The sequence below is a fragment of the Carlito syrichta genome, unplaced genomic scaffold, assembly GCF_000164805.1.
Source record: "Carlito syrichta isolate Samal-C Ts95f unplaced genomic scaffold, Tarsius_syrichta-2.0.1 Scaffold317603, whole genome shotgun sequence".
NCBI classification, from domain to species: domain Eukaryota; kingdom Metazoa; phylum Chordata; class Mammalia; order Primates; family Tarsiidae; genus Carlito; species Carlito syrichta.
This window is the reverse complement of record NW_007261699.1, coordinates 1,066-17,214: the sequence shown is the minus strand read 5'-3', so window position 1 is coordinate 17,214 and position 16,149 is coordinate 1,066. Positions and strand designations below refer to the sequence as shown.

At 47.4% G+C, this 16,149-nt stretch overlaps 1 pseudogene; it reads right to left on the bottom strand.

The window, feature by feature from the left end:
• Positions 1–383: 383 nt before the first annotated feature.
• LOC103277385 lies at positions 384–12,884 on the bottom strand (annotated as a pseudogene).
• Between the last annotated feature and the right edge of the window lie 3,265 nt (positions 12,885–16,149).

The following is a 16,149-nucleotide window of genomic DNA, read 5'->3' as shown; positions in this document are numbered from 1 at the left end:
CACATCTACAGCAGGGCCGGTGCCCTGGCCCATGCATCTGAGGTGGGTGTCTGTTGGTAAGCTACCCTGCTGGGGCAACCCACAGGAGCTGGGACTGGGGCCAGATGTCCGGACACAGCATACTGTGCTCAGGGCAAGGAGCAGGTTTCACAATCACCCTGGAGCAAGCAAGTCAGCTGGCAGAAGTTTCCTGCAGGTTCTTTGTGCTGGTGGTGGGGAGTGGGCTGCCCCTGCAGAGTCTGATGGGAGGTCAAGGAAGAGACTCAGTCCCAGGACATGGGTGTGTCACTGCTCTCTGGGATTGGCCACCCTGCCTACTGCCAAGGTCTCTTTTCTGCTGTCAACCCTTCAAGTGAGCCTTGGGGAGGGGAGGGGAGACCGGCTTAGGTGAGGTAGAGTGATTTATCCCTGGGGAGCAGGCTGTGGGAGAGAGAAGGGGCTGTAAGAGCTGCTGGTAGCCCCCTCACCCAGCCTAGGGAGCATGGGATCCCTAAATACTGACCCTTCACCCTCACACTGGGTTTAGCTGTCCCTCTATGGTAAACAGGAGACTCATGGTGGGCCTTCCAGACTGTTCACCAAGCAGAACCAAGACCCTCCTAAAATCCCAGCAGGAGACCACCTTGTCCTCAGCTTTATGGAAAGGACAGCAGTGTGTCTGTCCTTTATCAAAGCCCAAGCCAATATCACCATTGCTTTTATGTGGACTTTTAATTATAGGGTTTTTATTTGTATATTTCAAACTGAATTAAGGAAGGACAGGCACTTAAGACAAAAAGAGAGAGATGGGATCTTGCTATGTTGCTCAGGCTGGCTTGAACGGTTCAAGCAACCCTCCTACTTCAGCCTATTGAATAGCTGGGACTGCAGGCATGTGCCACTGTGGCTGGTCACTTTTTTGTTTTTTAAATAGGACACTGCTGTGGTGTCTCCACACTGGGTGCCAAGGGACGGCCTCAGGAAGCGTGCACATTCTGTGATGTCGACTAAGAGCCTCCTCCTTCTCCAGTACTTTGACTTTTGAGAAAGAAAACCATGGTGAGGGGAAAGAACTGTTGTTGGAGGGTCTGCACCTGCTTGGTGTGCAGGAAAGGGAATTCCTGCTGAGCGGAGTCTGCCCACACTCCTGGAGTCTCTCCCCAGGTGTGTCAGACATGGGGCATGTGCCCAAGGGTGCTGGTGAGCCTGGCAGAAGGAGGAGCATGTGCTGGGAGCTTGATGCTAGGGTTGGGGGTGGTGGCCACCAAACACGAGTGCTGTGCCTCCTTGGGCATGAAGCTGTTGCAGGGACAGCTGCTCGGTGCTGTGTTCCCCAGGTGCGGATCTTGCTGGAGAATAGGAACTTGCTGGTGGGTTGAGGGCAAGTGCGTCCCCTCCACTCTAGTTTTCCTCTCCTGCTGGCTGAAAGGAGAGGTCTCTCTTCCTTGGAGTTGGTGAGGCATGGCTCCAGGAAGACTTTCTGGAGGAAGGCGGCAAACATGGACTTGAAAGTCTAAAAGTACAGGGCAGGAACAGAGGCCCAAGGCAGGAAGACCAGGGAGAAGCCCATGATGCTGGAGTCTGGGTGTCTAGAGGGGACTGGGATGTGGGGGGCAGGAGCTGTGATTCCTTGGGCGAGACAGTTGGTCCCTTCTCTGAGGGTACCTTGCCCAGGTCTCCTGTCCGATGTTTTCAGCTGCCTTCTTATCCAGAGAACTTCCCATGGCTGAGGGCAGCTGCCCTGTACAGGTAGCTCCCCTCGCTCAGGCACAGCCCTCCCTCAGGGGCAGTCCACAGTCAATGACAGTGGATGCAAGGGCTAAAAAAGCCAGTTCCAGCCAGGTGTCATGGCTCACACCCATGATCCCAGCAATTTGGGAGGCGGAGGCAAGAGAATTACCCGAGCTCAGGGGTTTGAGATCAGCCCAGGGAACTTGGAGGACCTTGTCTCTACAATAAATTAAAAAATTAGTCGGGCATTGTGGCATGTGCCTGTGGTTCCAGCTACTTGGAAGGCTGAGCCAGAAGAATCACCTGAACCCCACAAGTCAAGACTGTGGTAGCCATGAGCATGCCACTGCACTCCAGCCTGGGCAACAGAGTGAGACTCCAAATCACGATAAAAAAAAATCCATCCTCTGACCTCTGGCAGGACCCACTCTGCAGTCCCGTACATGCTCCATGGGATCAGGAAGAAGCCAATCTCCAGCTGAGGCCATGTCCTCGTTTGCTCTTTCCTCAGCCCTGTCCTGCCCTCCTCATCCCCTTCTCCTACAAACCCTCCCTCAACACATCATCAAAGGCACCAAGTCCCTGCCATCTCAGGCTCTGCTACTAGGGAACCTGGCCTGAGACACAGGACCCATCTGTAAATGTCACATGGACTTATTTGTGAAAAAAGCAGGATGAAGACTAAAGATCAGCTTCAGTCTCCAGAGTGGGCCTCAGCATCGGGCCTGCAGAGTTCTGGGCCTGGCTCTGCTGTGTGTCATCTCCTGACTCTAAGCATCCCCTGGGCCTGGCTGATAGCAGCTGCTGGGCCTTACTCTGGTCTATATTTCCCTGGCTGTTCTCTTGTCCCCTGGCTTTCCCATCCCATTCTCCCTGCGTGGCCAGGATAAAGGCAGGACAAATAGGACATGTGAGGCTATGTAAAAGCGTTGATGTTGCTCTCCCCACTGTGGTAACTGCTATCCCAGTCTTCTATGCTCATGGAGTTGGATGAGCCAGGTGAGTGGGACCCCAAGCTGCTGGGGAACTCGGAGATGTGCAGGAAGTCCTAAGGAGGGGAAGGAGGAGACATGAGCCAGGGACAGACAGACGAGTGGATGGTCTCAGACAGCCCCAGGAGGGAGCAGGGGACTCCATGGGCCCATGGGTGTCCACACAGAAGAGAAACTTTCTCTGGGCCACATAGACTCTCTTCTCTGCCCACATGCTCCTTCTTTTCCCAGTAGAGCACCTTGCAAAATATTCTACTCTTGTCTTAGCAGAATCAGAAGGTGAAGAACTTCATCATCAAGGCATTTCCCTTTCTGGTCCTTAGTTTACCAGTCTTCAAAATGGAGTGATTGGGTTGAACGACCTTGCAAGTGAACCTTGCAATAATCTCTGTGGAATAATCAGTAGGGGTCGGGCCTCAAAAGTTTTGAGGAGAGCTGCTCTGGCAGAAGGTGCAGTGGCCTCAGCCCTTTGTGCCAGGGAGCTAAAGTGGAAAGGGAGGCAAGATGGAGGGCTTGCAATAGCCTAAGAATCTGCCTGGCAACTTGTCAACTGCTCACTGCAACCAGTACGTGTTGGGAGCTAGCCAGGGAGGCCCACTGAGCGTTAGGGATCAGGAAGGGCCATTGACCCTGAGACCACTAGGATGTGTTCGGGAGCTGTTGACCCCATTCCCTCCCTCCTTTTCCATTTGGCACTGCAACCAGGAAAGGCTCCTGCTGGCTCTAACAGAAAACTCTGAGACCAGAACGTACACGGCTAAACTTGGGAGTCTATTGTTCCCATGGTTTATGGTTTTTACTTTTAAACAATTTAAGTTTAACTCTGAGTCACATTGAGGAGCTTTAGTGCAAAGGTTCTCTTGATGTGATTTTAAGAAATTTATAGATGTGGGTTTTAGGAAATAGTTTGTATGGATTGAAGAAAATTTTAGTAATCATTTTATTATAGAAGTGTGGTTAGTTCAGTGAAGTTTGAATTAGGCCAGCTGGTGCTAGGAGAGTGTAACCATAGCAGCAACTGTTTTATAGAAACTAGTTTGAATTAGCATAGAATACTAAAAGGTAATATATCATTATGTTGGTTTTGGGTGTAAGCATTGAACGATATTATGTAGCTGTAAACAATTAAGGGTACATAGAAACTGGAAAAGAAACAAAAAGACAATTTGTGGTTGTTCTTTCTCATGTCCTTCCTCGTGTTTAAAAAAATACACCTGCTTGAGAGTTGGGGGTGTGGGGGGGATGTCCTGTGTGCACCTGGACCTGGTCATGTGAAAGGCACATGCTACCTTTTGTGTAACCATAGCAGCAGGGGTTCCTGTGATGATGACTTTGCAGAGTTTAGGGATAAAAGCCCTGGGATAACACCCAATAAACAGCTTCTGCTCAATCTTTGAGCAGTTGTCCAGTTTTTTTTCTTTCTTTCTAGTTTCTTTCCTTCCTGTCAAATCGCCAGTGCCATCACACCACCAGGGACCCCCGATCTCTGCAGGGGCAGGACCCCCACAAGTACGTTTCAGGCAAGTTATACTAGACCCACGTCATAGATGTGAGAACTGAGCGTAGAGAGGTCAGGCACCAAGACTGAGGTTTTGTCACTGGTGAGTGGGAAGGCCAGAGTGTGAAATCCCAAGCTGTTCCTCCTCCCAATGCGAGTCACCGAAGGGCTTCTTCCTACACCGCCCTGCTTACCTGGGGCCCAGAAGGTGAGGGGCTCATTGCCAGCAGCACCTTGAGTGCCATAGGAGTGGGCAGGACAGGGGACTGGGGACCTAGGGACATGCTGATGGGGGACTGAGGAGGGCGCCCTGGGTGTGGGGGGGCAGTGGCAGCTGCTGGTGCAGTGTGGGGCTGAGCAGGAAGGAGGGCGGCAGCGGAGAGGGCCTGCTGAGGCCTGGGAGCAACGACTTGGAGCCCAGTGTCTGGGTGAGACTGGCAGGAGCAGCCCCTGCTGTGGAAGGCCTGCAGGTCCAACAGCATCAGGAAGGAGGCCAGGCCTGGCAGGGCATACATGGGTTGCTTGGGTGGGAGCATCTTGACTGGTGGGTTCGCCTGTGTGCTCTTGGTCTTCCCTTGGTCTGGGAAGCTCTGGAAGGAGACAGAAACCAGTCACTGGAGAAAAGGGATACACCTGAACTTGGGCTGTGAACCCACCAACATGTCCCCTGGTGGGCTCTCTGGGCCCTGGGGAAGAGCTTTGGATAACACATGGTCCTTAGTACATTTGGCTCTGAACATCCAACCACCCCTGCTGTTATCCCTGGGGGGGCTCCTCTGTCCAAGGAAATTCACACTGCTCAGCTTGGCCAGTGAGATAGCCCTGGCCTGCCAAGCCATCCTCCATTAAAGCTCCTCCCAGCCTCTGTGCCTTTGCATGTGCTGTTCCCTGACTCTGAGCACCCTCCTACTTGGCCTCTTGTGGCCTAAGTCAGACACCATCGCCTCTGAAATAACAACCTCCAGGACAACACCTGTCTCCACGGGGTCGCACATCCACAGCCACACACAGGAAGCAGACAGCAGGGTGATGATATGCTATATCTTGCAGTGGTATGCTCTGAACCCAACCAGTTGCCAGGACTAAAGGCCAAATCTGAAAAACTGGCAAAACTGGATGTGAATACTAGTGGAGCCACTTTCATAAACTGGATAATTTCAGGCAAGTTGCTCAACTCTGCTGTGTTTGGGGTTTTTGTTGGAAGAATCCAATGAAATGAGATGCATGTAACTTACCCAGCATGAGCCTGGCATACTGTAGGTACACAATAGATGTGACCACAATGGCTTGACCCACCCTTTCCAAGACCTGTGATTCTGGTGATTCCCCAACCAACTGCAGCAGGAGAACCATCCAGCTGAGCCCAGCACAACTCATGCACCCTCAGAATCGTGAGTTGAATAAATTGTTGTTTGAAGCCATTGAGTTCTGGTATTGTTTGTTACACATTCAAAACTAACTGATACAGCTAGCATCATTATATTTTAGTGTCAAGATCACATTGTGTATAAAGACTTGTGAAGGTTTTCTTCTTTTTTCTTAGTTCTGGAATTCTAAGGTCTGCTCATTGATATTTGAGAGGACTTTCCCGTCCATCAGCTAGGCTTGGAACTTCTGAGAAGAAACTGGGTTTTTTGTTTGTTTCCTATAATTTTGTCAATACTGCCTCCCTTGGTTACTAGTGTATTAATTATTAGTAGAATAGGAATATAAATAAAATTTTTCAATGTGATTTTAAAAAACACAAATAACAAGCAACCTTATACTTAATAGTGAAACATGAGAGGTAATACAAAGAAAGTAAGAATGAGGCAGGTTAACAAGAGCAGTTTAGATATAGATAGATAAGTTTCTTGCAGGCAGGTCTACATTAAAATAGGGTAAGTGTTCAGGCATCTTTCTTATTGGTACACAACCTTCACCCAACTGATCAGGCACATCAGACCTGACCACCTTTTGGGCTGGAATGTGGATCTACCAGTGCAATAAAACATATAAATCATAGGGAGTTACCTGAAACACAGACGGTGTTCTTAAAAAACTCAAATCTAGTTAACCAATAACTTTCATTATTTAGTAGGTCCTTGTGGCTTTAGAAGGTAATCAAAACTCATGACCAGATACCTGCAGCCCTCTGCTCTTAGCTCATGGTTTGCTTAATAATCATTGAAAAGTATACAAAGCTTCTTGTCAAAAATCAAGCGCATGCCCTCTCTTAAGGGCCCTGTGCTTTTCCCTGAGCATGGCTTTTTATTTGTAATAAATTCTGTCTTAAACTATACCTTGGACTTACTCTGAAATTCCTTTCTGTGGTGATCTTAAGGAACCCATGGAGCAACACCCCACCTGGCATCAAGAAGACCACTATCCTCACCATTATTTGACATCTTTTTCTAGAAGTCCTAGTCAGTGTAACTGGGAAAAGAAAACAAATTAGAAATATGAATATAGAAAATGCTGAGAAAATATAGGGAGATTAAATTATCATCATCATTTGTCAAAGAAATGTAGATATATGGGGTGAGTCTATACACAATTATATATAATATAATAGTCTATATTTTATATATTTATATTTTGCATAATATATAATATGTATTTTTAAAATATATTTTTTAGCCCAGGATTTAATTTTCAAATGAACAGAAATGAAAAAATAGTTTAGCCAGGTGAATTCTTAGCAATATGTTAGGAAAATGTGAAAAAAAATGCCATTTTATTTTATTTTTTTATTTTTTTGAGTTGGATTCTCATTCTGTTGCCCAGACTAGAGTGCAGTGGCCACTCTCAGCCACCGCAGCCTCGACCTGCTGGGCTCTGGCGATCCTTCTGCCTCAGCCTTCCAAGTATCCAGAAATACAGTCATGTGCTACCACGCCCAGCTGATTTTTTTATTTATTGTAGAGATGAGGTCTCGCTGCCCAGGCGAGTCTCGAACCCGCGGGCTCAGGCAATCCACTCACCTCAGCCTCCCAAAGGCGCAGGATTACAAGCTGAGCCACCGAGCCCGGCAAAAAATGCCATTTTAATGCATTGTGTCAAAGAAGAGATACACCAATTATTGGGTGGAAACAAATATACACCAAGTTCTTTGATTTAAAAAATACACTGGAAAGGTCAATGAAAATTAATAAAACACTCAAAAATGGAACCAATGCAAAAGATGACTCTCAGTCACCTAAGCCTGTCCCTGGACTGTGTTGGATGGGGTCAGATGGATCATCTGACATGCAGGGACAGAACACGTGAGGTCACTGTCCTTCCAGACTGTATATAAAAGAGAAGGGAAATTTCTTCTCCCCACCCCTCAGAATAAACCTGTACATCTTCTCTGGAAGGGGAACGGATGCTAGTGAAACAAACACATGAAAACGACAAACATTCCTACAGCAGGAGCTGGTGGTATACAGCTGGCTGCCCACATCCCCTGGCCCTAACCACTGCCCTACAAACATGCCCACTTCCTAGCACCAACAGCAGTACCCTCTCTGGTGGCAGGTGCCTGGGATGCAGCAGGCCAGAAGTCCTGGAGTATTCATGTCTCCTGGAGCAACTCTTAATCAATGACTGACAGAAGTTAATGTCCACCTGGCACCCTTGCACCCCAGACGGAATGATTCCAAGGCACGGCATGTCCTACATTGGCTCCTGAAGCTCCCTGGTGGCACAGTGCTCCTGTTGCCCACCGTCAAAAACTTATTTGACAAGACACCCCTGATGGCTGCCTACCTTTCCCTGCCTCACTTCTCCACTCCCCTACCAGCAGATTTGGGGATCATCTCACAAAAATAAACTATTGGCACTTTTGGAATATGATAAAGGAGGTATTTCCCTCCTCTCTGGCCCAAGCCTGCTGCTCTCCCACATCTCCAGCTCAGTGAATGGCATCCGCTAACCCAGAACAAAGGCCAGATCTAAGAAACAGCCTTCTGGGACACATTCTGGGTCCCCGCCCCACCCACGTGGCCCAGGCCACCCTCCTCTCCCCGCTGGATGACTGTGGACCTGCCACAGCCTCTGCCCCACCTGAGCAGCCAGGCTGCTCTCCCTTGCATAAAACACTTCAGCTGTTTCCTCCACTCTCAGAACAAGGACCAGCTCCTGCCAAGGCCTGTGCATCTCCTCTTGGCCTGCTCCCTTCCCTCCTCTCCAGCTCCATCACTGCCTTCTCTCAGGCCATGCTGGTCTCCTTTTGGTCCCCTGTACTTGTCAGCCTCCTTCCTAACCCGCCTCCCTGCCTGAAATGCTTCCCCTCCCCAAGGGAGTTCATCTCCAGGTCTTACCTGAAGACCTAACCCCAAGAGTATGTCTGCTCCCCTTTTTTTCACTCCTCTGTACTATGTGTCATCCTCATACCTGGTACACTCACAACTGACATTCTACATTACTTCTCTGCTCATTTGGTTAATATCTTCTATACTGACAGTCCAGTTGAACCTCCTGATTCTATAGATCTGAGTTCAAATCCCTCCTCTACCCCAATTCATGATGGTGACTTGGGCAAGTCACTTAGTCTCTTGGTGTCTCTACCTCCTCCAATATCAAAATAGGAAGGCAGGGTTACTCCACAGGGTGTTGTAAGGACACCGTGAAATAATGGAGAGAGAGCCCAGCACAAAGCTCAGCTCAGACACAAACTCAGAGAATGGTAGGTAGGCAGCCAGCATCCCTGTCTTATAGATAAGAAAACCAAGGCCCAGAGAGGTTAGGTGGTCAGCCTGAGGGCACGCAGCAGATAACAACATTTTCTTATGAGCTAGTTTTGTTCTTTATCTCCCTGAGGCCTTTAGAGGGGGCCACAGGCACATGATCAGTGGGACAGGGAGCTCTGGCCTGGGCTTCAGTTTTGTTTCTTATTTTGAGTTGGAGTCTCACTGTCACCCAGGCTGGAGTGCAGTGGCACACTCACAGCCACCCCAACATTGACCTGCTGGGCTCCAGCAATCCTTCCCCTTCAACCTTCCAAGTAGTCAGAACTATCAGGCCTGGCTAACTTTTTCCCCTCATCCCCAACTCTTCCCCACCCCCTGGCTAATTTTTTTTTGAGTTGGAGTCTCACTGTTGCCCATACTGGAGTGCAGTGGCCACTCCCGGTCACTGCAGCCTCGACCTGTTGGGCTCCGGCGATCCTTCTGCCTCAGTCTTCCAAGTAGCTAGAACTACAGGCTCGCGCTACCACGCCCGGCTAATTTTTTGATTTATTGTAGAGATGAGGTCTCACCTGCCCAGGTGGGTCTCGAACCCGCAGGTTCAGGCAATCCACTCACCTCAGCCTCCCAAAGGTGTGGGATTACAGGTTGAGTCACCGAGCCTGGCTAATTTTTAATTTATTTTATTTTATTTATTTTTCTAATTTATTTATTATAGAAATGAGGTCTCGTCAAGTTGCCCGGTCTCGTCTCAAACCCATGGGCTCAGGCAAAGCACTCACCAAATGCTGGGATTATAGACTGAGCCACTGAGCCTGGCCCAGACTATTAGTGTTGGAGGGACAAGATGGATGGGGAAGCATGAGTCCAGAATGGTCAAGTCATCGGAAAACATAGCTGGTAAACAGTAGAACTAGAAGAAACCTAGCTTCCAAGTTTACAGATGGACAAACTGAGCCCAGGAGAGACTCTGCAAGAGTCTCGTCCCAGAGGCTGGGCCTGGCTTCAGACCTTCAGAGTCTGCCCTTGGTGCTGGGACCACAAAGCCTGTGGTGGCCCAGGAAGGGGTGGAGGCTCACCTGCTTCTGCTCCTCTTCCAAGCTGCCCCACGTGGAGGCCACAATTTTGGACACATCCCCAAAGGTGGTGCCGGGGTTCTGCCCCTTGACGGCGCCGGAGTGTCTCTGAAGAAGAGAGCGTAGGCAGACAGGCGTCTGTGGCTTGTGGGGTCCTTGTTTTCTTCTTCCTTGGGTTCTTGTCCCTTTTCCCGGGTCGGCTGAGGGTCTCCTTTCTGCTGGTGTCTGCCCGGGAGAAAGAAGTCAGAACACCAGAGAAACCCAGGGTCCTCCTGCCAAAGGGGATCCTCACAGCCTGGAGCCGAGTCGGGCTTTCCTCACCAGCACTGGGTGCCTGTCCACCCGCTCAAACCCTGGCAGTGATGAGGAGCTGCCTCTGCCTGGGGCCCAAACACCTCAGGCTGCTCGCTCACCAGGCAGGGCTGGCAACGGCGACACACACACACACACACACACACGGTATCCGTTTAACTCGATAAAGAGAACCAGCGTGACTGTAAAGTTGATTCAAAGAAAGGCAGGAGGGAGAGAAGTCTTTACAGCACTGAAAGAGTGCCGGAATTAGATCACCAGTTTACATGTACCACTGGCTGGTGCCCCACAGACCAATAGAACGGTTGTCTTTGAGACTCCTACTCTTTTCTGCTGGACAGAAATCACTTGCATCTCTAGGGAGCAAAATTAATTTGCCTTATAATCAGACAAAGATCATTTCCATCTCTACCATTCCCCTCCCAAGGTAACATCTACTTTTACAGAGTTGTCAAACCCCCTAATCAGTAATGAAGAATGAGTGCAGCAGAGGTGCCTTTTCCTAGAGTCAGGTAGTTCTTGAGGGAGCCTGTAAGACAATGCTTTGGTACAACACTGAAAGGGCAGTCATGGAGGGCCTATTTCTGAGTTTTGGATGTATCTCCCTTGTGATCACAAACAACCCCAAAAGATGAGCCTGGATGACACAGTCTGGTTTCCTCTACCACACTTCAGCTGCGTGACTTTGGGCAGATGGCTTGGTCCACTGGAACCTGTGAGGTGACTGGAGAACATGAGGCTTACGTGACCATCACTGGGTCAGCCCTGGAGCCAGTGGATTACCCTGAACAGATTCCAGGGCCACATTTAGGGCTTCCAGGATGGGATGAGGGTTGGTATGTCTACCACAGATCTCAGAGGTTCTCTGTTAGGACCCTCAGTTCACTCAGGGACCAGGGACCTTGGTCAAAAGTCCTGGATTCTGTATCGAAGACTGTGACTCTACATGCTAAGAAAGTGAAGGTGACACCATGAACTGATGAGGGAACCGAAGGCCAGTGGACACAATCCTCCCTCTGTGACTGGGGGAATGGAAAAGGGCAGGGTCTGTGGTGACATCAGCTCAGTTCCTAAGACTGATGGCTGCAGCCAGCCTGTCCAAGCCTGTCAGCACCTTGTGAGTCCCAAGAAAGATAAGGGATGAAAAGGCATCACGTCATCAGTGAGGACCTGAACAGACGTGACAGTGCAGGGAGTGAGGACACATATGCCAGACTATACCTGCAGTCATCTGGGTTGAATCCTAATTCTGTCACTTACCAGCTGTGTGACACTGGGTAAGTTATTTAACCTCTCTGTGCCTCAATTTCCCCATCTTCCAAACAGAAAATAACGGTACCTGCTACACAGAATTATTATGAGGATTACATGGACAAACACTTGTTATGCACTCAGAACAGTGCACAGACCATATGGAGTGTTTTAGACATGTTTGTTAAATAAAAACTCTTCCTGCCTTGCCTAGGATAGAAGCCAAATTATTCTGAGGATGAAGCTGGACCAGGATTAAAAATAATCATACCCCACGCCCAGTCCAGAAGGTTAGAATCTCATGGCCCAGGGGCCATGGTTACCACCTCAAGCTTCTGCTGTGCCAAAACATGGAAGAAAGAGCACTGGACTGATGGGGCAGAAGACCCAGGGTTGAGCCTTGTCTCTGCCACAAGCTCGCTGGGAGGTTCTGGGCAGACCCTTTGATTCCTGGCCTCTTTGGGCTTCTGTTTCCTTCCCCAGTAAAACAAGATGCTCTCCCGTAGGGAGGTGGGTTTGGGCAGTGCCAAGGAGGAGCTGTAGCCTGGACAGGTGAGGGCTGTCATTCATGATGTGTTCTTGAAGAGCCAAAACCCTCTGGACTCCAGTGATGCTGGGGGGGAGGCACGTCCCCAGTGGGGGTTGTCCTTTTTAGTGCCCCACCCCCAAGGTCAGTGTTGAATTTCCAGGGCCCAGAGGTGCCCTGTGCTGAACCACACACTTTTGTTGAAACATTTTCTCCTCCAAAGCCACATTGGCTCTAAGACATGGCCCTAGTGGCCTTGCTAAAGCCTTTCGCATTGCTGAAATGACCAACTGGCCATTCAGGAAAGAGACTTGGCCATGTTTCTACAGCCTCTCCTCGGATGTCCCCTTAGCATATGTTGGAATTGTCTCTTCTGTATGCATGAGGCTGTGGGAGCACAGAGAGGACAGAGCTGGTCAAGGTCACCCAGTACATCCATCAGCCAAAGCCTGTTGTCCCAAGACCCAGAGGTACTGATCAGGTAAGTGATTCATCTGCTGATGTTTGTTTTCTCTGGATTCCAGCAAAGGACACAGCCACTCTTCTAGGCTTTTCTAGAGGGAGGTGATGTCCATTTCCCCCTGGGACCCATTCCCTGAGGACAGTGGGCTTCTTAAGGTTCTGCCCCTCCTCCCATGTACCTTGAAATGGGCTTCTTACTCCTCCTCCTGAGTTAACTAGAGGGCAAAGGGATGGCTGACTTGCTGATGGGGAGCTGTGGGTGATGCTGCTCCAGATGCCCATCTGAGAGATGAGCTGGGACTGGCTGAGGGCGCTCAGGTGGCTGGCCAGCATCTCCAGGAGGCCCAGCAGGGGCCTGGGCTGGCCTGTGTCATATGTAGCTACCTCTGAGTGGACCATCCCCCGAATCTGAGAGAGGAAGACAGGGTGTCTGGGTTAGGATCTGTCCTGCCACACAGCACAACTGCATTAGGGGGCATGCAGAGGAGAAGTTGGGGGCCAGACTCCTTCTCTGATAGGCGAATCTCAAGGTGGAGCTCCTTTCTACTCTGACCCAGCATGATTGGTACACTTGGGGGAAATGCTTGCTGCGCTGATGACATTCACCCTGGACACACAGATAGCACTTCGGTCCTTGCTAGAGTTCAGCCCAGCTATGCATGGATCATTCTATGACACTGAGCCTTCCCCTGGAACATGACCCATTCTCTGGATTGACTCACATAATAGCACAGAGCACAGAAGCTGGAAGCCAACTCTGTTTGAATCCTGGTCCTGACACTTACCAGCTGGGAGACTTGAGTCAAGTGACTTGAAGTCTCAGTGTCTCAGTTTATAAGTAAAATGTGGCTATAACCAAACCTACCTTCTAAGCTTGGTAAAGATCAAATGTATTTGGCATGTAGTGAGTTCTATAGCATATAAATGTTTGTTAATTACATTGAGTAAATAAATTATTTGATAAAGTTTATCACTTTTCTTTCTACAGGTCAGTAATTTTCTTATTATCTCTATTCTCCATGGTATTTCCTAACTGACTATTTTTGAAATATACAAGGCTACTGATTATACATATAAACATTTCTCATACTAAACACATATTTTGACCTAAATAGAATATATGTTCACATCCTGCTCAGGAAAACATATTTTGTATAGTCATATAAATATTTTTATTTCCTCTGCATCTGTGATTATTTTCCCTTTCTAATTTCTAACATCAGAGCTCTGCATTTTCCTCTCACTTTGTTAGGCAAGCAAGTGGGCTTTCAATTTCGTGTGGGTTTTTTCTTTTCTCCTCAAAAGAATCAAATCTTAAAAATTTCACTTTCACTTCTGTTTTCTAATTCTTTACTATCTCATTTCATCTTTAGTAATCTCTTTCTCTGCATGTTAAAGATTTATAATTGCTGCAACCTCTGCATGTTAAAGATTTATAATTGTTGCAACCTCCTCAATTTAGAGTTGCATTTTACTTTTTAAGTTGACACATGACAAATTGTATATATTACAGTGTATAGTGTGATGTTTTGAGGTATGTATACACTGTGGAATGATTAGATCAAGCTAATTAGCATACCCATCCTCTCACATATCATTTTTTGTGATGAGAACATTTAAAATCAACTCTCTCAGAAATTTTCAAGGGTACTATACATTATTATTAATTATAATCACTTTGCTGGACAATAGAGCCCCAAAACGTAGTCCTTCTGCCTGAAACATAAATATTACAACAACAATTGCAAAATACTTTGAAACGGATGAATGAGCATCCTTTCAACAGACTGCTGGGCTCTGTCCTTTGGGCCTCTGGTGTTATCTGATTCTGCAGGAGTGTGTGCCTTCATCTCTCAGGAGGCTATTTTACAACTTGGGAAGTTGTAAAAACATGATATTAATGCAGCTGTTTTCCTATCATTCCAAGATTTAAATTGTGGTAATGTATACATAACATAAAATTACCATCTTAACCATTTTTAAGTACAATTCAGTGGCACTGAATACATGTACATTGTTGTGTTACCACCATCACCATCCACCCACAGAACTATTTTTATCTTGCGAGACTGACACGTACTTATTAAACACAAATTCTCCATTCTTCTCTCCCCCTAGGCACTGGTAAACACTCTTCTACTTTCGATCTCTACAAATTTGACTGCTCTAGGTGCCTCATGCCATTAGAATACGACAATATTTGTCTTTTTGTGACTGGCTTGTTTCACTTAGCATGATGTCCTCAAGGTTCATCCATGTTGCAGCATGAATTAGCATTTTCTTCCCCTCCTGAGTCTGAACAATATGCCATTGTGTGTGTTTGTGTCTGCCCATTCATCTGCTGGTGGACACTTGGTTTGCTTCTAACTTTTGGGTAGTAGGAATAAGTCTGCTAGAAACATAGGTGTACAAATATCTCTTGGAGATCCTCTTTTTGACTCTTTCGAGTATACACACAGAATTGGAATTGCTGTATCACATGGTAATTCTATTTTTAATTTTTGAGATGCTGCCATACTGTTTTCCTTGGTGGCAGTACCAATTTATATCCCCACCAACAGTGCACAAGGGCTCCAGTTCCAATTTCCACTACTGCTTCTCTCTCTCTCTCTCTCTCTCTCTGTCTCATGGAAGCCATCCTAATAGGTGTGAAGTGGAATGGAACTCATTCATGTCCATGAAAAACAAACAACTTTTGTCTAGTAGTGATACAATAGACCCCCCCCATAGAGAAGAAGGTTTCAAACATTAGGTGCTACTTTTCTGTGGATATTAACTAGCTTTGCATTTATTAGGAAATTGACTTCAGCATTCCCCGTTGCCTACAGTTGTGTCCACTCTTCAGATTCTCCTCTGAACCTGTAATATCTTACTGGCTTCTTCATTAGTAATGAGTTAAGTAAATGTCTGATGTGTTTTTATTTTGCATTTGTCTGAGAGTTATGTTACCTTTTGAAAACTATACATTACAGCAAAGATGATCATGATAGCATTTTTAACAATTCCAGGATGACTGGAAAGAATTTAAAGGTTTGCCAGTTGACAAATGGCAAGAATCCGTGGTATGCTCACATAGCAGGTTAGGTACAGTGTCAACGTGAGCCACCTAGGGCTACATCTGCCAATGTGGGTAGACTCAATGACAAGAATGAGTGAAAAGTCGTAGAAGGACGAACACAGTACAAGATCTTTATGTACATGTTTAAAACAGAAAGCATTCCTATAAAGCAATGTCTTAAGGCTATATTAAATTGTAGTAAAAACATAAAAACACCTAATATATTACTTCCTCCTGAGAAAAGAGAGATCAACACAAAGAGAGCTTAATTTGTGTTCGTAACATTTAATTCTTCAAAAGAAGATCCAAAGCAAATAATAACCACAACAACAATAGCAACAGCAGCGATGACGCAGAGTGTTGCGCTTCAAAGTGATGGGTTCTGGAATTTTGGGAGAGGGCAAGTGGCCAATGCCCATGTGATGTAATTACCCAGTCCAGCACCACAAAATTTCTGGAGGTAGGGTGAGATTGATCCCTGGTCTCCATCCTGGGCTACAGACTCTCCATTCAGTTGCCTGACTGACATCTTCTTGTGGATGTACATGTACACATCACACTTTACCCATTGCAAATGGACTCCTCTATCCTCCTTAAATCTGTTCCTTCCTCGGT